A 27,188-nucleotide genomic window follows, 5' to 3' on the forward strand; every position below is an offset into this window, starting at 1 on the left:
TTTCATGACTGGCCAGGCTATGGTGTAACAGTTGTGTGTGTTTCTCCTTGATGCAGCCCCCCCCACCCCCTCCTTTGTTGATTTTAACTCCCTCTAAGCCAACCACCCTCCCCACTTCAATCACAGCTGGCAAAGGAAATAAAGTCACTATTGTTTTGAAACCCTGCATTCTTTCTTTATTAATTTAAAAAAAGGGAGATAACTGTAAGGTAGGGGAGGAGGAGAGGAAGAAAGGACAAGGCCACATTGCTTATTGTAGCCACACTACAAATAAAAATGGTTTAAATGACAGCCTGCTGTTGCTTGGGCCATCCTCTGGAGTGCATCTGGATGAGGAGGCCAGGCAGTTGTACAGTGGATGCAGCGGTGGTCTGTGCTCTTGTTGCCTTTCCTGTAGCTGCACCAGACACCTGAGCATGTCCGTTTGCCTCAGCATTGCATCCTGCCTCTTCTCATCGCGCTCACTTAATGCTTTCCTGGCCTCTGCCACTGAATGCCTCCATGCATTAAGCTGCGCCCTATCAATGCGGGAAGACTGCATGAGCTTGGAAAACGTGTCATCATGAGTGCGATTACCTCAGGGACAGAGATGATAGGGGGGATCATAGAAACATTTGCACCTGTGGGGGATAAAAAGGGAGAGTAAAATTTAAGATGATACATTTCTGAGTACAAAAAGGAAACTCTTTCACAGTGAATCAAGCAATTTACAGCATGGAGCACATGTGCTTTAGGTACAAGGTCACATTTTGCCTTTTATATTGAGCATCTGCCAATATAGTGACACATCCCACATGACTGGGCAACAGAATTTGGTTTCCAGGCAGCCATGGTAAGCCAAAGGGTATGTGGGTTTGGCTTCTAACGCCTTCATAACATGTGGGAATGTTTGCAACGCCCTCCTTTCCCATAGCAAGCAATGCCAGTTGGGTTTGCCATTGAAAAGGAGGGGGTTGCAGTTTTCGGGTGGATGTGCAGCACACACCTCCCCCCACCCCTCCATGTGGCTATTTGGGATGATCCCTTCACCCCCTCCCTGCCGCATGGCTATGCTCTGGGATGATCCCTTTTAGCCAAGCGCAAACAGGCCAGTATGAACGGGGTCCTTTTACTGATCCCTTACAAAAAGTCCCCTATTTCAACCAGGTGACCATGAATGATATCACTCTCCTGAGGCTAACACAGAAAGATATAGACTGAATGTTGCTTGAATGCGACCAGAACCCAGGACTATTTACTGCCATGCTTTGTGCTGCAATGATGCCAGACTACTTGCTACTGGCTTGGCGTGGTAAAGTGTCCTACCATGGAGGACGAAATAAGACAGCCCTCCCCAGAAACCTTCTGCAAAGGCTTTCAGAATATCTCCAGGAGAGCTTCATGGAGATGTCCCTGGAGGATACCTGCTCCATCTCCAGACATGTTAACAGACTTTTCCCGTAGCTGTACTGGCCGTGAATGCATCCCAGTTCTTCAGGGCAAATCAAACATTAAACACTATTGCTTTTAAACCCTGTACTGTAGTTACAAATGTGCACTCACCAGAGGGGCCTTCTCTGCCTTCAGGGTCAGGGATCTCGCCTTGGGAGGGTATTGGCTCCAGGATGATGAAAAGGTCCTGGCTGCCAGGGAGAACGGATTCACTGCTTGCCTGCTGCACATTCTCCTCATCATCATCATCCACAAAATCCTTCTCTGTGTTGCATGAGATTTCCCCCCTTGCAGGTGTCCATGGACAGTGGTGGGGTAGTGGTAGGGTCCCCGCCAGAACACCATACAGCTGATCATAGAAGCGGCACGTCTGGGGCTCTGACCTGGAGCGACCATTTGCCTCCTTTGTCTTGGTAGGCTTGCCTGAGCTCCTTGACTTTCACGTGGCACTGCTGTGTGTCCTTGTTGTAGCCTCTGTCCATCATGCCCTGTGTGATTTTTGGCATATATATTTGCATTTCTTCTTTTTGATCAGAGTTCTGCCTGCACAGATTCTTCTCCCCATACAGCCATCAGACCCAGTGTCTCCTGTTCGGTCCATGCTAGAGCTCGTTTGCAATTCTGGGGGGACTGCATGGTCACCTGTGTTGCTGAGCTCGCCACGCTGACCAAACAGGAAATGAAATTCAAAAGTACCCGGGGCTTTTCCTGTGTACCTGGCTATTGCATCAGAGTTGAAAGTGCTGTCCAGAGTGGTCACATTGGCGCATTCTAGGATAGCTCCCAGAGGCCAATAACGTCGCTTTGCATCCGCACTACCCCAAATTCAACCCAGGAAGATTGATTTTTAGTGCTACTCCCCTCACCAGGGAGAAGTACAGAAACTGATTTTAAGAGCCCTTTAGGTCGACGGAATGGGGTTGCTTGTGTAGACGCAGTCATTATAAAATCAACCTAACGTGGCTAAATTCGACCTAACCCTGTAGTGTAGACCAGGGCTTTGACTGATCAATGGTGTTTCACACAAATCCTCTCAAGTTTATTTTTAAGTCTTCAGCATTTTAATTATGCGCCCTTGCCTTTGGGTTCCTAGAAATCCAATTTAAGCTGAGAACATTCAACTGGTGCTTATATTAACTTAGTGTTGAAGATAAGTATAACCATGAAGTTTCTAGTAACAGAGGGGTAGCCATGTTGGTCTGGATCTGTAAAAAGCAACAATGAGTCCTGTGGCACCTTAAAGACTAACAGATGTATTGGAGCATAAGCTTTCGAAAGTGTAGATATTGCCAAATCCAACAATCCCAGTCTAACATATAGCTCACTCAGAGCAGGATTAGGTTCTTCTGAGCTCCAAATCCTAGGCTCTTATTCAGCAACGTATTTAAGCATATCAGCAAAAATGCTTAAATTTGGGGAATGCTTAAAAGTACCTTGCTAAATTCACGGCCATTCTCATCACCATTTAAACTTGTGCTCACACATGTAGAACTCCACATCTGCTCTGCAGGATCAAACTCCATGTCTACTTTTTTTCAAAAGCAGAAACGAGTTTTCATGTAGTTCAGACTCACACACACGCACACACACACACCCCTCCAAGTTATTCAGAGGTCTCAGGAGTAACCTAAGTCTACAGGGAGTGTCAACAACAAAGAAAGCTAGAGTACCAGGTTTGAGGTCTGCAGGCCTGGAGTGTACACTTCAAAGGCTCCCATAATCTTAGAGCTAGGTGAGCTATCTAGCGTTGGTGCAGACACTGTCATCTGGGGTGGAGGGAACCTACAGCTTAATGAAGACAAGCTGATTAACTTTCCCAGTGCTAGTTGTACCCACTTCAGACACTGCACTTTGGGGGCTCGAGTGTACTGAAAACCTTTTCCGACATTAAGCAGCTCTGGAATAGAGGTGGTGTTTTGAAGACCCCTAGACACTGAAGATATGTTGGTTAGCCAGCAGAGGCTATGCTCCATAATTAGGAGATCGGGAGCACAATCAACACAGTAGCACATGGTGCCATGCTCTGGCAAGTGCCAGATTAGGGATTTATCAGAAAGACACAATAAAGCCCTGGGGCCATAATCAAATCTCAGTTAAATGAGACTATAATCAGGATTGTGCAGTACACAGTACATATATAAATTGCCCCTTTTTTGGTCTAAGTGCTAGCAACTATTTGCGGCATTTCCAGGATGTTTCCACTGGGGGTAGAAATTGATGATAAGACTCCGGTATTTCCTTGTGTACCTTCTTTGTATATAAACAGGATTGCACCTACATCCTATTTCCCTTTTTACAGTAGAAACAGACAGGAGGCAGGCAGTTTCCATACTAAGAAATCCAAGCCTGCCCTTCCAGCAAGTACAGTGACTCTACTCCCTCTTGGGTCACGCTCACAACTGCATCTCTTGCTTTCTGCCCTGCACACACATCTGCAACCAATCAAATCGAAGTCCCTGCCTTTACAATCAACCCCAGGGAAAGCCCCAGGCCCATACGGTTTCGCTTCTGGAAAAGAGAAGACTGAGAGGGGACATGATAACAGTTTTCAAGTACATAAAAGCTTGTTACAAGGAGGAGGGAGAAAAAGTGTTCTTCTTAACTGATGAGGATAGGACAAGAAGCAATGGGCTTAAATTGCAGAAACGGGAGGTTTAGGCTGGACATTAGGAAAAACTTCCTAACTCTCAGGGTGGTTAAGCACTGGAATAAATTGCCTAGGGAGGTTGTGGAATCTCCATCATCGGAGATTTTTAAGAGCAGGTTAGACAAACACCTGTCAGGGATGGTCTAGATAGTACTTAGTTCTTCCATGAGTGCAGGGGACTGGACTAGATGACCTCTCAAGGCTCCTCCCAGTCCTATGATTCTAATCAGCATTGCTCTGAGGCTGACGGACATTGGTAGTGACTTCCTGCTCTCACTGCACAGATTAATCGCTCCTTCTGTTTATCCTGAATTAAAAGTGGCTAGCACATCAATCAGCATTAACACCTGCCAACATAATAATTTAAATGAAATAAATTATTCAATCACAAGAGTAAACATGTATGTGTACCCTGCTATGTGCTTCAAAAACACTATGGACTAGGTGGTGAATATTATTTTTTTTATTGCCTGGTGGTGAAGTAAAATTTTGTAATAGCCTTGGATTTAAAGCGACATTAATGAAAGACACTGTGCTGCATATTTAAAAGGAAGAGGTTGGTAAACTTGGTTAAATTTAATTTTAATGATCAAGGTCATATGCTCTAGTATAATATACAGATAATAAATTATGTACCCTTGAAAAAATATATGAACAAGTCCCAATCAGGAGAATAACATTTTTTTTAAAAAATTCAGCCAATGTTATTAAGCACCTTATTTTTGAAATATAATTAACAGTTGATTCATAATGAGAACAGCTTCTTACCTTTTGAACATGCAGTCTGGTGGGCTGAGCGGAAAAGGATTGAGTTTTTCTTTTGAGACTCAGCATGGTAGTTTAAAGTGTACAAGATGAATTGTTGCAATTTACTTTGATCTGACATAACTTTGTTTCTAGGATGTCTCAGTGCACTATTTGATAGTTTTTTTCTAAAGAGGATTATATCTTTTCCCTTCGCATGTCAAGATTAATGGCTGGCTGTAAAATAAATAAATAAATAAATTAAAATTTAAAAATTCCATTGCAAAAAGTTTCCATACTGGCAAAGAGCATAGATATTTGTGGAAAGCACTATAAAACAGTTATAGATAGATAGATAGAACAGAGTTTATTAAATTGTGCATTCTGTGGAGTTTACAGCATTCTTGTCAGTTTGCATTCACTGATCAGTCCAGTTATTTCTTTACATAAGACTAGTCTTCTCTACATAGCAATTCTGGAGCAGTTCTGTCTTGCCCATTATATTTCCAAAGGAATCTTCCAAATGGAAGGAAGGAAGGCAGGCAATAACTCTGTATCACAGCTAAGCAGATTAATATTTCTCTATAAATACAATCTCTTGTAATGCAGCACCATTCTACAGCTCATTCTTTGCTGCACTGCAATAGAATCATGGTGCACATGAATGGTATTGGCCTTCAGCTCCAAGTCACTTTTTTAAATCTAGCATTAGTAGTGACAGAACATAATACAAGGGTTGATTTCTAACCTATGTAAAGTGAATGGATTGTCTCAGACCAATTTCTAATAGAGAAGTATTCCTATCACATATCATCACCACTCCATTTGGCACCTTCATTGTCAGTTGCAGAGAGACCAGGAATGGAAAAGGAGACTAAATTAGCATAGCGTAACTGACTCCATTGCAGGGTGTGTCACTCCAGATGTTGTGATACACCAGTTCCCCAAACGTGGTAGCATGCTGGTTGTAGCACAACGTCAGAAAGACCACCATTGTAGGCACTCCAAACTGTAGGCTTTAAGCTCTTGGTGTGCTCCCAAGAACACTTGCACATTTCAAATAAGACAGCAGATTTCTTGATTACTGGAGGTTAACATGGAGCCCAGTAACAACCCAACTGGTTCACTACAGTATGTTCATTAGTCTTAATTCCTCCAAGAACAGGTTGAAAAGGAAAGATTAGAGGAAGTTTACACTGCCAAGCTGACAACTTTCATCTTTGTTTTTAAACCAGCTAAAATGTTGGTTCAGAGCTGGAGCCTGTAAAGTGCTGCACATTCTGGCCCTGACCAAGCAAAGCATTAGCTTAATTTTCAGCACATAAGCAGTCCCACTGAAGTCAGAATCCTTAGGAAGAAGTTGCAATTCATCAATATGGTTTAGCTGAAAATATTACAAAATACTATTTTCACTCATTATTGTGCCCAAAACATAAGAGCCACAAAAGTGTCAATGTGACTTAAGAGTCTAAGGCCCATAGAAAGTCAATGGAATGTAGGTTACAACATGATTTAGGTGCTTTTGAAAGTTTTACCCACTTTCAAGTAGGTTGGGCCCTAAATAAATATTGTGTAAAATAACGTTTTATAAAACCCAATATGTTTTCACAGATTAAATGAGAGACAGAGACACACACACAATATTCCTTTAAGGGTAGACTTTTGATTTAAAATGTGATAGTTAAATAATAAAGGCCTAATCCAAAGCCCACGGAAGTCGGTGTAAAGTCTCCCATGCATTTCAATAGGCTTTGGATGAAGCTATAAGTGTTTGAATACTAAGGACTTGTCTACACTTAAAACGCTGCAGCAGCGCACATGTACTGCTGCAGCTACACTGCTGTAGCACCTCAGTAAAGACACTACCTATGCTGACATGAGGGCTTCTGCCATTGGCATAGTAATCCACCTCCCCAAGAGGCAGAAGCTAGGTCAATGGGAGAATTCTCCCATCAGCCTGCTGCTGTCTACAATGGGGGTTGGGTCATTTAACTGCCTCATTCAAGGGTGTGGATTTTTCACACTCTGAGCACTGTAGTTCTACCAACCTAATTTCCTGATGTAGACCCGGCCTATGAGAGCAAGTCTCTAAGTACCTTAGTCTCATAGCTATTTCCTTTCTTCACTTCACAATGTGCCGGAGGTAGAAAAAACTAAGTAACATTTTAAAAGCAAGCGCATTGTGAAGTCTCAGTTAGTGAAGACATCGGATGTACAGCAGCAAGTCTCAAATGTGTTTTGCCCCTTACTATTTCTGTAATAAAGAGCCTAAAATGGTGTCAAGTGCATCCTGTGCTATCATTTGTTTCTCAGTAGGGGAAGTTAGAGGACCTCTTCTCTGACTCTGACATTGATTCCACACTCATTACTTTAATTCTCTCATTGAACTATCTTGTTCCCAGTGTTTCCACAAGAGGTACTTAAAAGCTGTCCCCAACCGTGCACACACTTCTTTATAGTGAGACAGAATGTGTTAAAAAGCTACAATGAGACTCCTGTGGGTTCTCATTTTGATAAGCCAGACAGAGTTGTGTCAACTTAAATTTGGACAAAATGGTTTTAAATTTGTATTTGTGGCAAGAACCTACTAATGGAATTGTTCATTTAGCTCTATATTTTCAAAATGTTTAATGGGGAAGGAGAAAAAGGGAAAGAGGAATTCAAAAAATGGGTGGTTTTTCTTGTTCAGTTGAACTCTCCTTGCTAACTGGCACCATAACTGCAAGTAATGAATCACTGACTGTTCAAATGCATTGCACCTTTTTATCACCTCAGCCCTGAGCACCCATTGTTACAGTGATGGGCATGTGACTAATGCATTTTAATGCACTTAGAAGTCTTGGTAAAAAAAACATTTATCAGACAGAGCATTTTAATAAAAAAAATCATGTTAAGAGTTTGCATATTCTTAGTTTTTGCAAAGCAGAACTGCAATTAAGATTTTAGATGGCTTCAGAAACATGGTTCAAAAACATTTGATATGCTGGAATTGTTTGTCACTTTATGAGAAACATCAAAGGAGAAAAATTAAAATCTTAATAATCCTCCAAAATATCCTGATTTGATGACTTGACCCTGGTATCAAACTATTTTGGAATGGCTGCATTCAGCAATGCTAATGTGTTATTAGTATTTTGTCCCTGGATATGAGAATTTACTAATCATAGTGGAAAACTACCAAAGACACCGGGACATTTTAGTACATGGTATCTAGCAGCAGCCAAAATATCAATGGAAGTGGTGTTACTGCTTTGCCCTACTTATAATTTATTATTCCATATTATTAGTCAGAGCTAGAGCAGGTCAAACATATTTGCTGAATAATTCATTCAATTCATTTCATAATATATTTTCAATAAATTATTCAATCATTTTTGTATTATTCATGCAGTTTTAGCATGACAAAATAGTTTTCAAGCATTTATTCAGTGAATTTTGAGATAACATTTAATAGCTTTTTCAAAAAAATTAAGCAATTATTCACCCAGGCCTCATCAAAAATTCAAAATTGCTCTTTTTTACAAAATAATATATGGTTACTGGCAACATGTCACCAGGTGGCGCTGCACAGTCTGTCTAGTTTTTTCTTGGCATGCGAGCAAATGTTTAGCTGTGGGAAGAAATCTTGTGGTGATGATAGTTTTTGTTATGCAAGGTTCTGAGCAGAGGGAGCTGGGCAAGCAGCAAGAGAGTGTGCTCTCTACCTTGGTCTCTGATTGGAGTCAATTCTTGAAGTACCTGGGAACTGGGCATTTGGTGTCAGGCTGAAAGGAAGAACTGTCCTGCATGCTGTTTGACCATCTCATTTCAGGACTTATGTATGTATGTAAATAAAATAAGTTCCACTTAGACATGGGTGGTGCGTAATGGAGGCTAGGGGAGGCTAAGCCTCCCCAAACCTCATGCCACTGGGTGGGGGGCTGTGGCGGATTTGGGGGCCCCTGAAATATCCCCCCACCATGGCCCCAGGGCTGGAGGAACTCTTGCTCCCTGCCGTGGCCCTGGAGCCTTTTCTAATCTCAGGAACACAGTGAGGGGGGGGAGCAAGTGGGGGGCGGGGCCTCAGTGGAGACAAGGTGGAGTCGGGGCAGAACAGGGGTGGCGCTATGGGGGAAGGGGCAGAACAGGGCCAGGGCCTTGTGCGGAATAGGGCGGGGCCACAGGGAAAGGGATGGAATGGGGTGGGGGGCACAGGGGAAAGGGGCAGAATATGGGAGGGGCTCTGGCCTCAGAGCTCCAGCCAGGGCAGAGAGCTCTCAGCCCACCCCCTCCCCTGCCCCAGCTGGGGTCACAGGAGAGAGAGGCCGAGCTCTCAGCCCACCCACCTCCTCCCCCACCCCAGCTGGGGCCAAGCTCTCAGCCCCCCCGCCCCAGCTGGGGCCACGGGAGAAAGGGGCGGAGAGCAAAAAGCAGTCATGCACTTTAGAATATACCTGCTGTCCTCAGTGTCACTGACTTCTCCTCCAGTGGGAAGCCAGCCTGCAAGGCCTTGGACATCTCCCACCGCCTAGTCTTTTAAAAGAAATCTTAAACAGCCTCCAGTTCCCGCCCTCCTCGCCACACAGACAGAGGTATTCTGTTTGGTTAGTTAAGAGATCTCTTTTCCCTAAAGTGAAATTTTTGCACATATGCAAAGTCCCAAACTGAGCTCTCCAGAGGCTGAAATTTTGTCTGTCCACATGGTAGGAACAGCACAGGCAGCAGAAGTGCAGGCTTCCCTTTATCCCTCAGCTGGATGAAAGAATCACCAAGGAGTGAGAAGTTACTTCAACCTCTATGGCCTCTCTCTAAGGCTGCCAGCAAAGGTGCAGATTGTGATAGCAACTCATTACACACAGCCATAGAGGGCAGTGGTTTCAATCATCTTTGGTAGTTAAGTAGTAGTAGTACCCTGCTCACTAGCAAGCTGTAGATTGCATGGCGAGTTACACATGCTGAGTCAGGATAGGGAGGCTGATTCTCCTTTTACCTACAGCAGGGGAAAATAAGGAGAAATTGCACTGAAACCAACAGAATTACACCAGTGTAAATGAGAGGAGAATCGGGTGCAGTGAATAATGGTGTTGAGGTAAAATCCCCGCCTTGCAGCGCCAGCAACAAAGGGGATTTTGGCTGCTGTTAGTGTTTGTATACATTAATTTATTGCTCCAGAAAGGTACCACATTGACAACTCTTAACTCTAACTATCTGCTATCCAGAAGACTGGCACAGCTAAGCTGCAGCACTGTTGTATTAAATCAAAAACCTCTTCTATAAATATGAATTAATAATCAAAGATTCCAACTCCAAGTTGGAGGTACTGCCGCTGGGGCCAAGATGACTGGTCTCTCTATTCAGTTCTTTGTATCTATTCTGAAACCACCACCACGTAGGTTGCAAAGGCTAAAAAGCAACAATAGTAAGAGGCCAACGTGTCTCCATCAGGAGCTCTTTAATGACCTGAACATTTTTTTTAAAAAAGGACACTTACAAAAAGCGGAACATGGACAAATTGCTAAGGAGGAGTACAAAAAAGCTCAAGCATGTAGGGACAAAATCAGAAAGGCTAAGGCACAGAATGAATTACACCTAGCAGGAGACACAAACAGAAATGAAAAGAGGTTCTAGAAATACATTAGGAGCAAGAGAAAGATGGGAAAAAGAGATAACTGTTGACACCAAGAAAGCTGAGGTGTCTAATCCCTATTTTGCTTCAGTCTTCACTAAAAGATTAACAGTGACCAGATACTCAACACAATATTAACAAGGGTGGAGAAATGCAAATCAGAATAAGGAAAGAACAGGTTAAAGAATGTTTAAGTAAGTTAGATGTGGCAGGACCTGATGAAGTACCCCTAGGGTACTTAGGGAACAAACTGAAGCAATCTCAGAACTCTTAGCAATTATCTTCAAGAATTCATGGCGGACGGGTGAGAGCCAAAAGAATAGGAAAGGGGAAAACACAGTAACTATCTTTAAAAAGGGGAACAAAAAGGAGAATTATAGACCAGTCAGCCTAACTGCAATACTTGGAATGATTAATAATTTGTGCCAGAATCTATCAATTTACAAGCACCTAGAGGATAATAGGGTCATAAGGAAGAGCCAGATGGATTTGACAAGAGAAATTAGGCTAGTTTGGCATGATTTGTTTTCTTTGACAGGGTTACTGGCCTAGTGGATGGGGGAAAGCAATAGACATGGTATATTTTGATTTTAGTACAGTAATTTTGATTTTAGTTTAGTAAAGCATTTGACACAGTACCATATAACATTTTCATGAGCAAACTAGGAAAATGTAGTCTAGAGGAAATTACTATAAGGTGGGTGAAAACCTGGTTGAAAGACTGTACTCAAAAAGTAGTTATCAATGGTTCACTGTCAAACTGGACACATCTGGGGTCCCACAGGGGTTTGTCCTGGGCTTGGTACTAGTTAATAATTTCATTAATGACTTGGATAATAGAATGGACAATATATTTATAAAATTTGCATGACACCAATTATTTGAACAACAGGATTAGAATTCAAAATGACCTTGACAAATAAGATTGGTCTGAAATTAACAAGATACACTTCAGGAAGAACAAGTGTAAAGTTCTACACTTCTGAAGGAAAAAAGTCAAATACACAAGTACAGAACGGGGAATAACTGGCTAGGCAGTAGTACTGCAGAGAAGGATCTGGGGGGTTTAATGGATCAGAAATTGAAGGCAAGCCTACAATGTGAGATAGGTGCAAAAAAGGCAAATATCATTCTGGGGTGTAGTAACAAGAGAGTCCTATGTACGACTCAGGAAGTCATTGCTCCTCTCTACATGGCACTGGGGAGGTCTCAGTGAGAATACTGTATCCAGTTTTGGGTGCCACACTTTAAGAAAGATATGGACAAATTGGAGAGAGTCCAGAGGAGAGCAACCAAAATTATCAAAGGTTTGGAAAGGTTTAAAAAAAAACCTGGGCATGTTTAATCTTGAGAAAAGAAGACTTAAGGCTGTTGAAGAATAATTTATAACTGTCCTCTTTACATGTCCACTGAAGGTAGGACAAAAAGGAAAGGGCTTAATCTAGAGCAGTGCTTCCCAAACTTTAACAACCTATGAACCCCTTTCACTAAAATGTCAAGTCTCGCAAACCCCCTCCTAAAAATGAATATTTCCAGAGATTTTTTCCTTTACCTGAGTATACATTATAAAAGCAGCGATCTTGGAAATATAAAATGTGTTTTTATGACATGCTTATTACACACTATTTATCATTACAGTATTTTTATTACATTATGAAAATGGCAACACTCTTCCAAGATCTCACTTTCTTAGTTTGTATCACTTTGACTAAGCCTGTTATAAGACAAAGCTCCCGTGTTTCATCAAGGAGTATCAGATGTGAAACAGCATGAAGGTATTTAAGAAGCCAACTCAAAGAGTTCCTCCTACGCAAGCATTCACGGTCTTGAGCAGTCCAGGCAAACAACACACGTTACAACAAAGCTTAAACTTGTTCTTCACAATAATTTTAAAAACAATACTAGCTGCCTATTTAATTTTAAAAACAGCAAAAAATATCCACCTCCCTTTCCGTTTCTTATAAGGCGTCTTGAAGTTTAAATCTCCTCAGTGTGATAGACATGCTTGCTTTGAGCTGCTTAGCTCTTGGAAGTCCAGGGGCTCCCGGCTGCTGGCCCCATGCTGCCCAGTGTCCCTAGGGAAGCTCTGTCTGCCATTAGGGATTTTTTCCCCGAGAACCCCCTGTAACATTTTGCAAACCCCCAGGGGTTCACGAACCCCAGTTTGGGAACCACTGAGCTAGAGCAAGGGAGATTTAGGTTAGATATAGTTGGAAAGTTTTTTCCTAATAAGGATAGTTAAGTACTGTAATAAGTTACCAAGGGAAACTGTGGAATCCCTCCCATTGGCGGTTTTAAAGAACAAGTTAGAGAAACACCTGTAAGGGATGATCTAGGTATACTTGGTCCTGTTCTAAGGGCAAGTCCATACTCACCGCGCGGGTCGACGCGGTGAGTTCGACTTCTCCGAGTTCGAACTATCGCGTCTAATCAAGACGCGATAGTTCGAACTCCCCGCACGCTCCGGTCGACTCCGGAACTCCACCACCGCAAACGGCGGTGGCAGAGTTGACCTTGGAGCCGCGGAGTTCGACCCCGCCGCGTCAGGACAGGTAAGTAAGTCGAACTAGGGTACTTCGAGTTCAGCTACGCTATTCGCGTAGCTGAACTTGCGTACCCTAGTTCGACCCCCGCCCTTAGTGTAGACCAGGCCTAAGGGGCAGGGAAGGGGGTGAGGACTAGATGACCTCAAGAGGTCCTTTCTAGACCTACATTTCTATGACAGATTTATATTTGATTATGAAAGGTCTTTGTTTGTTGGACAAACATGGAGGTTTCTAATGGTCTGTCAATGATCTCGTTACCATACGTAGCACACTCAGTGAATGCATGATTAGAACTCATGCCTCCTATCTTTATATACAAATTACACTTCATATTGAGAAAAAGGTTATCCAGGCAGATGCACTTCAGAAAGATTATTGCACTTCTTGTCTGCTTTGGCCTTAATCCACCAGAGGCATGTTTTCCATTTTTGTCACAGAACACTACAGTAGGTTTTAAAAACGCATTTTTTCCAAACTGAAAAAGATTTCATAAATACCAAATGTAAATGAAACTCTTTCAATACATAGCTTTGAATGGGAAAAAATTCTTAGTGACCTGCCCTTCAAGAAGAGCGATCCAGATGAACCCTGCATCTGGCTAAAAGTCCCTTGATGCAGCTTAGTAGTCCAAGCAGGAAATCACAAGCTAGAGTTATAGTCCTAAACAGGCAAGCCTTTGACCACTACTGCTTAAGAGAAATGACAATCTAGTCCAAGGGAAAACTTGAGTTTTAACTGAGATTTATACAGACGAAGTAGGTAGTGGATGTGTGAAAAGTTGTTTTCACACCCGTCTTCAGCACTGTGTGCTATTTTAATTTAACAACTTTTTACTTTGTAATATCAGCTCTCAAGATACCTTTGGCCAGTCCAACTTGTTCCCATGATAGATCTTACACAAAAAACACCAGGCAACTACAGCTACATAAGCATAACTGGGGGGATTGCGGCAGGGATTGTACCTTCAAAAGAAAAAAATGGGTCCCAGTTTCCAGAAACAACTGCTAAATGTGCCTCCACTAAACTTACCACATTTGTCAATGATCTGGAACTTGACAATTCTTTATGAAACTATTTTGCCATACTACTGAATTTCTGTCTGTCACAAGAAAAGCAGACATGAAAACTCATCTTTCAGCTGACAGCTATTTCAGTTACTATCTCCTTTACTCTTCCATCTAGACATAGCAGCACAAGAGAGCCAGTCCAGATGATCTAATGATTCCCTCAGCTAAAGCATTTATTAAAAAGATTGAAACCCATAGTCAATAAAACACAGAGTCTAAAAGCAAAAGGAAGATTCTATAGTTCTTGCTTGCAGAGCACATCCTGGCGGTACTCAGGAATTGGATGACCCTTTCTCTAATTTAAAAAGCTATTTCTCATGGCAGTAGTGGATGGGGAAATTCTGCAGCACAAAGTGTCTATTTTCATGTCAACAGCCAAGACACCCTTATAGCCCTTAGCTTTTCCATAAGGCTGCTAGTACCTGAATACAGAGAACAATGCAGCACATTTGGAGGAGTCTGTGTGCACACACTGGAGTGGACAAGGAGAGTAGCACATTTTGGGCATGCAATAAATAGTGCAGCTGGGTTCACAATCGTTCTTCAAAATCATTTTTAATATTTTGTGGACACTGCCCCAAAAAATCCCCACACAAAATACTTTGGTTTTCTAAAACCAAAAGAACAAAACTTCTCAGCTTTCTGAAAAAAAATAAAAAAGGTTTTCTTAAAAAAAATGAAAAGTTGTTTTTCATGAAAAGTAATTTTTAAAAATCCTTAAAATCATGTGAAAAACTCACATTTTTTATCCAGTCTCATACGTAATTGGCCAGTTTTCAAAAAGAGCTGAGTTCTCAGCAGCCCCTACTGATTTCTATGAGAGCTGGGCAATTCTTGTGAATCTGGCCACTTCATTTAGGTGCCTAGATGGAAGCAGAGTTCTTCTGAAACCCTGAGTCAACAACAAGTTGTATGACACAGAAAACTAGCCCCATTTATATCAGCTGAGCTACCAGCCCTCAACACACTTGAAAAAAACTTTTGCAAGCTCAACACACTTACTGTAAATCCCATCAGCACTTACTGCTGCCAAAGCAACTCCCTGTAAAACGGCCAAGGCGCCCTAGAACCAATTTGTGCTACTGTCCAGGGAGGTAACAATAAGACTGATTAACTGCAGGTTAGTTTATCTGCTGATTACAGTCCATTTAAGTCCTAAATTCTAATGCTTTGAAAAATTTGGTAAAAGTTGTTCTCTACATTTGTACATGGAAAATGCTCGATCTGCTTATGACAGTGACATTTATTCAAACAAATATGGGGTCTAAGGCTTAAATGTTCAAAAGCGTTTACTGTTCGTGTGCATGTCTCAGTTTGGGACCCTTTGGCTTTGATTTTCAGAGATGCTGCACAGCTGCAGCTCCCACTGGCTTTAATTGGAGCTGCCCACAGTGAGCACCCCTGAAAAAAAGCAAGTCATAGAATATTCAAGTTGGGCATCCAAAATCTTAGGCCCTTGTAATCAGGGTCAACTGGTAAACATCTTGACACAAAACTCTCTCATTTGCATGTGTAAGTGCTGTCAGCATGTATGAAAAGTCTGCGGGCTGAACATGAAAACAAGGGTCCCAGTTTAGAGGCTGCACTAAAGCCTCCTTGAAATCATGTTGCTATGTATCCATAATTTCAAAGGCCACCCTCTGTTTACTTTCAGTGTTCAATAATAATGTCTAGGTATTTAAAAACAGAATTCCCCCCTCCCTCCTCCTCAGAAATCAAGTAACAGCAAACAGAAAATAAAAATTTTTCCTTCAAACACACAATTGCAAAAAATAAATCAAATAAATAATAAGAATAATTTTTCCTCTAATAACTATACTATATACTAGAGAAGGAAATCAGGAGAACTTGAAGACATGTCTGTCCTCTCTCTCAGAGAGAAAGAGACACAGAGCAAACAAGGAACACAGACAAAACCTTCCTCCACAGAGATTTGAAATTATCCTGTCCTGTCCTGTGGTCTGGTGTCAGGTGTTCTTCAGGGTGGTTGACAGGTAACTGAGCTTTTAAAAATGGCTAATTCAGCTAGAATTTCAACTATGAAAATCAACTCTAAAAATAATATTGTGGGGTTTCTTCTTGATACTGTCTTACTGATTCTATACCAAAGTTGCTCAATTTCAAAATAAAAAAAAATCCTCCCCACCCCAACCAGTGTCCTGCAAAGTCTGCTAGAGCTATAAGAGTCAAGGCGGATTCTTTCCTTCTTGATCATTGTGACAGGGTGTACCAGCCCTGCACTGGCCTGCCAGGGGTGGACCAATCATTGTGGGCCGAGGAGGCCACACCCCCTCTTCTCTACTGCACATGCTCCCAGTGGAGAACTCAGATAAAAGGAGGCAGCCCAGGCCAGTTGGGGGTGTGGGTAGCTGGGAGCACACTGTTGGGTCTTGCAGGGATACCTGTAGTGTCCCTGGAGGTAAAGCCCAGTGACCTGGACTTCCCACCAGCCTCAGAGACTGCCCTGGCAGTTGAGCTGCTGCCCGTTGAGGAAGCTGCCTAAACTATGCCCCAGCCCTGAGAGATGTGAGGTCTACAGACTGATTGTTTGCTTACCTTGCCCTGCCCCGGGGTTGCAGCCTCCTTGCTGCTTTGCCCTGGCCAGGAGGCTAATTCCCTGGAAGGTTTGATTGTTTTGTTGCTCAGAATCCACTGACTCTCCCATCCTTTCTCTAACTCATTAAATAACTCCAGCAGGCTGTAGTGCCAAGAAGGTGATGATGTAAAAGGGGTGTAAAGGCAAAGCTCTGGTTTTAACATAAAATCTCCATCTCAGAGTGGAGTTTTATTTGCAAGCATTAAACTCTAATGCAAATTGACACCTGTTTGACAAGGCTCTGTCTATATTCCTTCCATGCAGATTTATAAACAATAAACTCAATATACAAACCTTACAAGTTTCTTTTTTGTTTCCTCAAAGCTCCTTGCAGTAGCTTCTGATTGCCCCCCAACGCTCTTGTTTCTTTGCTCTCAGTGTACATAAGCTCAGCTGCATTTAGTTAGCTCCCACCTGGTAGTGCTTCTCTGAGCTGCCTCTGAACCCTGACTGGCAATTAACCCCTGAAACTCAAGGTTACTGGCTTGGCAGGGCCTCCTCCTAGGGACACCACCGGGCAGGCAGACGTTTGTCAATGGTCTGGAACTTGACAATTCTTTATGAAACTCTTTTGCCATGCTATTGAATTTCTGTCTGTCACAAGAAAAGCAGACATGAAAACTCATCTTTCAGCTGACAGCTATTTCAGTTACTATCTCCTTTACTCTTCCATCTAGACATAGCAGCATAAGAGAGCCCCTTATGCTGGGGGCACCAAAAGACCCATACGTCCCTTTACACACAATTACTGTGAATACACCTAAGTAAAAATGGAAGCAAAAAAGAGGCTTCATTTGTACATTTGAGGGCTTGTCACTGTGGAATCCTCTGCCTTAACGGAAAGCTCCTGATTCCAAATGTGTCAACTTTTATACTTTGAGATGATTAATCAGTTCCACTGCTACTGATAAAACACTATCTTGTTCAGACTGCAGCTTTTGTTCAGAAAGCACATAATGTCACAGTAAAAACAACATAGTGTAAGAAGCAACACTTCCCTGACCACCAACCCTTCACTTCTCTATCCAAGACTGGAGAGCACTTCCCCCCACCCCTGTCCTGCCTCCCCCTTTGCCAAATCCCCCCCACCTCTCCATCCCCACTCCCTCACCTTGTCTTGCCTCCCCTCGCTACAGACGCCCCCCCTCCATTCCCCACCCCTGTCCTGGCTTCCCTGGCCCGGACACCCTCCCTCCTCTCCACTCCCAAGCCCCATCCTGTCTCCCCCTGCTTCAGATGCCCCCACTCTCTTTCCCTCCCACTCCTCCCTTACCTCAAGATGCTCTCCCCTCACTCCTCCCTCCCACATCCCCTTGCACTCCCTTCCTCTGCATCTTCTAAATCTGCCTCTTGCTCCCCATTCACCTTTCATAGTATCTCTGCTGTCCCTGGCTATCTCCATCTGATCACAGAGTGGGAGCCATTTTGCCTGTGAGCATTGCTTCAATCTCATTGAAAACATCCAGATAGACTCACTTCCACATGCAGATGGCCTGTAGGGAAAGGGCAGCAAAGCTTGCTGAGTTCAGTCCCACCGACTGTAGTAGTAAATGGTAATATTTTGAATAAGGGGGAAATTAGTAAATTGGCAGTTTTCCATCATGTTTTCACAAGACAGGAAAAACACACCCCAAAATTACTACAGTTGTGATCAAATTGTGGGAGTTGGCAATACTGGCTTTTGGAACTGTAGTCAGTCCTGGATCCAGTGGTATTCAATATTTTCATTAATGCTCTGGATATCGGAATGGAAAGTAGGCATCTTTTTTTAAATTTGCAGACTACACCAAGATGGGAGGGGTTGCAAGCACTTTGGAGGACAGGATTAGAACTGAAAGATTACCCGGACAAATTGGAGAATTAGTCTGAATTTAACAAGATGAAATTTAGTAAAGACAAGTGAAGTAGTTCGCACGTAGGAAGAAAAAATCAAATGCACACCTACACAATGGGGAATAACTGGCTAGGTGGTGGTACTGCTGAAAAGGATTTGGGAATTATAGTGGATCACAAATTGAATATATGTCAACAGCATGAGTCAGCTGTGAAAAAGGATAATATCATTCTGGGGTGTATTAACAGGAGTATTGTGTATAACACACAGGAGGTAATTATCCCGCTCTACTCAGCACTGGTAAGGTCTCAGCTGGAGTACTGTATCCAGTTCTGGGTATCACACTTAAAAAAAGATGTGGACAAATTGGAGTCCAGAGGAGAGCAACCAAAATGATCAAAGGTTTAGAAAACATGATCTATAAGGAAAGGTCAAAAAACTGGGCATATTTAGTCTTGAGGAAGGAAGAGTGAGGTGGGACCTGTTAACAGTCTTCAAATATGTCAAGGGCTGTTGGAAAAAGGGCACTGACCAATTGCTCTCCACCTCTACTGAAAGAAGCACAAAAAGTAATGGGCTTGATCTGCAGCAAGGAAATTTAGGTTAGCTATTAGGAAAAAACTTTCTAACAATAAGGGCAGTTAATCTCTAGAATAGGATTCCAAGGGAGGTTGTAGAATCCCCCTCATTAGAGGTTTTTAAGAACAGGTTAGACAAACACCTCCCAGGGATGGTCTAGGTTTATTTGGTCCTGCCATAGCACAGAGAGCTGGACTTGATGACTTTTCAAGCTCTCTTCCAGCCCCACATTTCTATGATTCCATATACGGCATTTGTCTTGATACTGCATGCCGTTTAGATAAAGCAATTAGAACGAGACAAAATCAACATGGTACACGCTAACTGGATTAAAAACTGGTTGGTTTCTGGCCGTACACTATTTAAGTTTGCGATTGATAACCTGGAAGAAAACACAAAATCATTACTGATAAAGCTTGCAAATGACAAAGATTGGGAGAGAGGTAAATAATAAAGAGGATACATCACTAATATAGAGCAATCTGGATCTTTTGGTGTGCTGGGCACAACAAACCATGTGTTCAATACAGCTAAATGTAAGTTCATACATCTAGGTAAAAAGAATTTAGGACACACTTACAAGATGGGGTATTCTATCCTGGAAAGCAGTGACTCTGCATGGACTCCCAGTGCAACGCAGTGGCAAAAAGGGCAAATGTGATCCTGGGATGTATAAACAGAGGACTATCAAATAGGAAGGTTATATTACCTCTGTATTTGGCACTGGTCTCCACACTTCAAGAAGAAAAAGTGTTGAAAAATTGTAGAGGGTTCAGAGAAGTGCCACAAGAATGATTAAAGATTGGGAAACATGCCTTAGAGTGAAAGACTCAAGAAGGTCAATCTATTCATCTTATCAAAGAGAAGATTACAGTTTGACTTAATCATAGTCTATAACTAAATACATGGGGAACAGAAATTTAATAAAACAGGGTTCTTCAAATCTAGTAAAGATATACTAAGATCCCAGTGTCTGGAAGTTGAAGCTAGCCATATTCACACTAGAAATAAGGTGGACATTTTTATCAGTGAGGATAACTAACCACTGGATCAACTTACCAAAATCTGTGGTGGATTCTCTGTCACGCAAAAATTTTAAATCAAGATTTGATGTTTTTCTAAAAGATATGCTCTAGTTCAACCATCACTATTGGACATGAAACAGTAATACATTTAGGTCAGACTAGATGTTCACAGTCAGTCCTTCTGGACTTAAAAATCTATTAATTTGGCCAGACACTGACGTTAGTATAATGCTGAAAGACCCCAGTTGTCAGCAGGCAGGATCGAAGCGGGGGCCTCTGGAGCTTAGTACATGAGTCTCTACTGCATACGATAAAAACCAATTGGCTATTAGCTAAGGCTGTAGAGCAAACTCATTAATCTCTCTCTAAGTGGTCTCAATGCCACTAGATGGGCCAGAACACCACACCCAGAATGTGCATGGGTTACATTAGCACTCCCACTGTTAGGGTTTGCTAATGGCACAGAACTCAAAAGGCAGAAAGGAATCAGGATACTGGATTTAAGTCATAACTGAAAGTCAACAATAAAAGTTAGAAATACCCCACAGAGGACTCATAGCCTCTGACATGACCAGTAGTAAGGTCTCAGGTAAGCAAGTGACTATATTACCAACTAGCAGGATAAGACGTTAATCAAGCCTTTCAGCTTGATAGGCAGTGGTGCAAAGGTCTGGGCCATCCAGTGGCCTGGGAATAACTGATATTGAAATTAATAAATGTCAGTAGTATTCTTTGCAGGCTAGAAAGACACAGAAAGAGGTGAACGAAGCAACTGAATCGGAGCCGTCATGATCAAATGCAATCCTTGGAAATGATTACCAAACATTTAGAGTGGCCTTTATGTGCACTCTATTGGAGCTCTGCACACAAGAGTTGTGTAATGCTAATAAAGAATGTGTAGTGATTTTCTGAAGGTAATTGTAATGTCACCCTACTCCCCTACTATTACATTGCTAAAGGCTGATTCTTTGCCCTTTTGTACAAGGTTGTGTGCTAAGGAAACTGATAGCATTATTTTCCATTCCGTGCAAGTTTTAAAACTTGACAGGTCAAAAGAGCATCCATGATGAAATAGTTTTATAATCTCATTTGGCATTCAACACAAAATATTTATGAAATATGCACAAAGATCTTGATGTCACATGTTCACAGTTCTGACGTGTCCTACAATTTTATTATGGGATAGAAAATGCAGTGTTACTGAAGGACTCAAAAAACAACTCAGATTGACTTTGTATTCAGGGTTGTTGTTTTTCCTCTCTCTCTCTCTCTTCTGTCAGCAAATTGGAACTCAAAGTGCATGAAGTCTTGGGGTATGTTTATACTACCCACCGGATTGGCAGGCAGTGATCAATCCAGCAGGGGTTGATTTATTGTGTCTAGTCTACTCTTGTATTCCATTGACACCTGTATTCCACCGTCACGAGAAGCGCAGGCAGCGTCAACAGGGGAGCGAAGACACCGCAGTGAGTAGATCGAAGTACGTCAACTTCAGCTATGTTATTCATGTAGCTGAAGTTGTGTAACAGATCAATTCTCCCTGCCCCCGCAGTGTAGACCAGGTGTTGGTGTTTACAATGATGTGAAGTGTCTATGATACTTATAACACAATATAATCCCATTACATGAAAAGAAAACCATAACTCCTTTGTAGCAATGGGACAAGATTATTTTGCATGAATACACTGAATGGAAGTTGATTTTTTTTTAAATCCATATTGTGAAAACTTGTAATTTTTATTTCCTGGGGAAGAGTGCCAGTCTGATCACTTGATGACTGTAGCTAGCTTTTGTGTATCCATTTTTCTCTTGTTTCATATGGAATACAAATCTAGCATTGAAAAAAAGAGAAAAGGGTTTTTTTTATTGCTTCATAGTACTTGAGCCTAATATTGCTGACACATAGCATTCCTGATGCTAAATCATTTACAGAGATGGGTCTCTTTGTCTAGACAACTTCCATGGCTCAGCAAGATTTTTGCCAAGATGGTATGTAGAATTATAGCTGAGGGCCAGATCCTGAAGAATGATGAGCATCTCTTAGGAAATACTGAGTTGTCCTCTGCTCCCAACAATTTTTTTAATTGTTGTTTAGGGTTTTTTTAAAAAAATAAATATACTCAGGTACGTATTGCATATGAAATGAGAAGAATGTGGAAGCACAAAAGTCAGCCATCAGTCTGGGGAATGAAAAAATATAAAGGTAAAATGGACAACAGAACCTTTGGAAATACCTGCATTAATACTAGTGCTGCTACTTAGGAATTCTTAATGTCATTGCTTCTTTAGTTCAAGTGGGAAGGGCCTGTGCTTTTGATGCAGGTTCAATCCCCACAGACGACTGTGGTGCCAGGACTTACGCTATCATGGTTACTTATTTCAATATTTTTACTACAGCGTTATTAAATTATTCTTGCCAAAAGAGGACATATTTCCATAAGCTAACTCACAATATTTACAAGAGAAAATGGACAAGAAGCAGCAGTTTGCTGAAATAGTTGGTGTTGCCAACTCTTGTGATATTTGGTGTTTTTCTGAAAGTATCAGCTGCTGAAGACAAATAATTGGGAAAAAAAACTCAGCTTTCATTTAAAGAAAAGGTAAGTGCCTATGGTTGCTGAGAAGACTTGAAAGCAATCCAAATGCATCCTAAAGGCCCATGAAAAAGAATGGAAAAAATATATTTTGAAAATCTCATTATTTTTAAGTCAATCTCATGATTTTTCTCATTTTCTGAACATTTAGGGTTGGAAACACTGAATACTCCGTTTAAAACAGGGCCCTGCCTTATACTTGGCTGAAGCAATGAGGATCTTTCTGAATACCTCTTTTTGCCAGACATTGCTGTTTTACTGGCTTTCAAGACATATGACATGTTTAATTTGTTTGGATATTGAATACAGTAACTGCATTTCTTTACTTCTCCTATTTGCCTTTCACTTGTCATTTCTGACATGCGATATGGGCAGTACACCGAATGCATCTAGCTTACCAAATTATAAACACAAGAAAAAGATGTCATCACTGTACTGGCAAGTTTTCTCTGGACAGCACAACAGGTGAATATTGTAGGCCAGAGATAATGGGGATGGATGATCTCTCAAAAATATCAAATCTTAGACGTATTGGTTCATATCATTCAGATTATGCTATAGCGTACAGGGGTGAAAAATTGCTCTTGGCCCTGTAAATCCTCTCTAAATCATCCAGTTTCCAATATAGTTCTGTGCTCCTTCTCAAAAACACTGTGCTTGGGAACCAGTTTTAAGCTAAGGTAGAAAAAGAATGCAAAAATCCTGTGAGGGCTGCTCAACAAAAATACACACAGAGTCAAGAAATTCAGAAGTGAAGGTTCCAGCAGCAGTATCAACTCAGCTGCAATGCACATCCTGTATGTTTAATGCACAAAGAGTAATACCTCCATGCAAGCAGACTCTACCCCACTGAAGTCAGATGTGATCTCATGATGTTATAATATAAAATTTTCAAAAATGATAGTGGGTTTGTTGATCAGCTCATTAACATATATATGTAGCCATTAAAAATGGTGAGATTATCTTTGCTAGCATCAAAAAATTCTGATCTTTTCCCATTTTTATTCATCATATTTTCGTCTCTGTTTCAATTAGAGATTACTTTAAAATTCATGTTGTCTGTATTATTCAGGTGTATTTCTCCTTGCTGCCAAGACTATGGAAAATTAAAACTAAGAAGCTTAGGCATAATCTCTATATATAGTCACCCTACTGCCCTCCCACCATCCCCCATTAAATTTTGTCTTGTAATAATAAATTACATATTGTTAGAAAGTAATATACTTCTTAGTGCTCTCTCGGCTACATTTCTTGCCCTATCCTGTGATGAAAATAAAGAGAGATGAGTTGTGATATTTTCACCATAATCAATAGTAATGTTCAGCCTGCTTCATAGTGCCTACCTGCATGCTCCTACAATATCGAACCACATTCCCAGCTGGTGTAAATCTGTGTAATTCAGCTGACTTCATTTTACATCATCTCAGGATCGGGCCCATCTTCTATACATTAAAATCTACATTTGTCTTCTTATACTTATTAGTAAGGCTACGTTTTAGTCATGGGTATTTTTAGTAAAAGTCATGGACGGGTCACGGGCAGTAAACAAAAATTCATGGCCTGTGACCCGTCTATAACTTTTATTATATACCCCTGACTAAAACTTGGGGTGGGCAGTTCAGTTGGGTGGCCCTGGGGGTGCTGCGGATGGTGACCTGGGGTGTGCGTGGGTGCTGGGAGGGTGCGCCATGGGTGCTCATGGGAGGGTGGCCCGAGGAAGCGCCGTGGGTGCTGGGCGCGGCCTGGGGAAGCACCGTGGGTGCTGTCCCGGGGGGGGAGGGCAGTGAATGCTGCAGATTCTACATGCCTGAAGTGCACTTTTTATTTTCTCTCTCTCTCTCTCTCTCTCTCACACACACACACACACACACTCTCTCTCTCTCTCTCTCTCTCTCTCTCTCTACATTTCCCAAGTTTTATCTTATTAGAGGAGAAAAAATAAAATGGCTCTGCATGGTTTTAATTAGTAGAACATTACTAACTGCATGGTCTGCCTTTCTCCAGTTAAAGGCTTTTTTTATTTTCTATACTGTTGTACAGTTTGTTTCTCAATTAGTAAATGAGATATTGTTACATTACATTATTTTGTGGCACTTTTCAATATAAACAAATGTTTCATTGCCTGGGAACTGCACACAGATACCAAGCCATGAAATCATTTGTGCATTTGGGAACATTTTTCACTGATTTCTGGTGGGCCTAAAGCAAGTCAGAAAGCAGGATGGTGTTCCAGTAGATTTGTACACAGCCGAAAACTGGCTTATTTGTCTCAGAGGCATTTACAGTCCTCCAATATCTATTGTGGCAAAGTACCTGCTTCTCCTCAGCTGGCTCAGTCCCTTTTTGCCTTGGAGACACAGGCTTGGGCAAAGTAAAAGCCTTCCCAGTCACGCAGGGTCTGGCTGATCCTCCTCTCAGTCAGCCCCTTGCTGTTTTACTCCCCTTCTGGGGACAGAGTGTAGTCTTCCTTGCTGGAAGAGGGCAGAGCCTTACTGCACCTATTTGCTGGCAGCTTCAGCTTCTGCTTCCCTGCCAGGGAGGGTTTAAAAAGGTCACCAGCAATTGGGGCCAGCTGAACCAAACTAGTTCCCTGATAACCCCTGTTCCAGCTGAACCTAACTTCTCACAGCTGTTTCTCCTCAATGGATAGGGAGAAGCCTTTTAATCCCCCTGGGACTAATTCCTATCCCCCTCCCCCCCTTGTAGCCATTTGGCCTAGGTTTGCCACACTACCTGCAAAAGTATTTAGACAATAACGTGAGTGATTCTTGTTACTGAGGTAACAATGGTATCATGGGCTAAATAAAGTCCAAAATGGAGATACATTAGCCTGGGATACAGCTATTACTGAAATATCTAATGAACAATATTTCTGACAAGCAACTGATTTAAATAGATTGGGGGATTTTTTGGTATGTTTCACGAGATCTGGATGACATGACAAGTTTAAGTGAACATGTTTCTTGGGGACATGTGGATGGGAAGTTCTAAAAGCAAAGTGCTGTCATCTGCATACTGTAGTAACCGACAAACTATCTGTACAATGGTTACCACAGAGCAGTAACCACAGAGCATCCATACCCTTTGACAGCATGAGACTAATCTATTTCCTGAATAATTTATAGTAAGGAAAATATTAGAAATTTAGAACCAACCCATCTTTGTGACACCTGCACCCAAAATAAACGGCTCTTCCTGACATAAGCTGTTTTTTCTTGCAAATCCAAGTCTCAGTTAACATGTATTGGTTATAATGTTTTCCTATCTGTTCTTTATTTCCCCTCATCCTAAGCTATGTCTCTGAATGCCATAGCACTTGTCTGTAACAGACCAACTGCTTCTGCCAACTATCAGTAGGGCAAAACCACAGGACAGAAAGAGAAAAGATCTTTAAGGCCCTGATTCTGCAAGCTTCTTCACACAAGAAAAAGCAGTCCCTGCATGGGGAGTAACATTTTATCATACATAGGACTCCGATGAACATACAGAATTGGTGATACACCTGCTTTTGTTTTTAATTCCAGTAGTATGGTTTCTGTATAAACTGTCTACCATTCCCTTTACTTGATATGGGAGATAACTCAGTTGTTTAAAACTGGAAGCTATGTGGGCAAACAAGGAAATCATTGTCAATACAAAATCTTCTAATAAAAGGAGTAATTAGCTGAAGAATACAAAGTGCAGCACTACTTGTAAGTTTGTAGCATGGTTTTCCTGCCATTGTTCATTAAAATGTCTATTTTATGCACACTAAAGTACATATTCCCACATTTCACCAACTCACGCTGAATTTGAATAAGCTACTGTAATTATTACTCCTCTTGTACTCATGGGGAAAGGTAGCTGATCTTTGCTCACGTCTGTGCTTAGCACTCTGTGATGTTGAAAGAGCATGCAGGTCATGGGGGAAATTCTCTCACTAAGGATATTTCCCTGAAAGAAGCCTTTTGAATGTCCAGTGTTTGGATGGGTCTCAAAAAAAATTTGCATATAGCAATAACATCCCAAGTGGTGCATCAGCAAGAAAACATCCCTTGCCAGCTTTAAAGTTAGTTTGCTTGCAGTACTGTACTTGTCCTCATTAGAACCGTTTTTAATTTGCAGATTTGTTTAAACAGATACCAGCACTTACAGTAGCTGCTATCTGATGTTGTGTTAAAACACAATGGGAAAGATAGTACAGTACTTTCAGCTATAAAATGTGTAGAACACCAGAAAAGACAGTTACCTTTTCCGTAACTGGTGTTCTTCGAGATGTGTTGTTCATGTCTATTCCACAATAGGTGTGTCTGCTCACCACGTGCACCGGTGCTGGAAGTTCTTCCCCTAGCAGTACCCGTAGGGAAGTGCCCCAGCGACCCCTGGAGAGGCGTCTGCCTGGCGCGGTATAAGGGGAGCTGCGCGCTCCCCCCACCTTAGTTCCTTCTTGCCAGACAACTCCAGCAGAGGGGCAGGAGGGCGGGATGTGGAATAGACATGAGCAACACATCTCGAAGAACACCAGTTACGAAAAGGTAACG

Source organism: Mauremys reevesii, linkage group 10 (genome assembly GCF_016161935.1).
Source record: "Mauremys reevesii isolate NIE-2019 linkage group 10, ASM1616193v1, whole genome shotgun sequence".
In the NCBI taxonomy this organism is placed as follows: domain Eukaryota; kingdom Metazoa; phylum Chordata; order Testudines; family Geoemydidae; genus Mauremys; species Mauremys reevesii.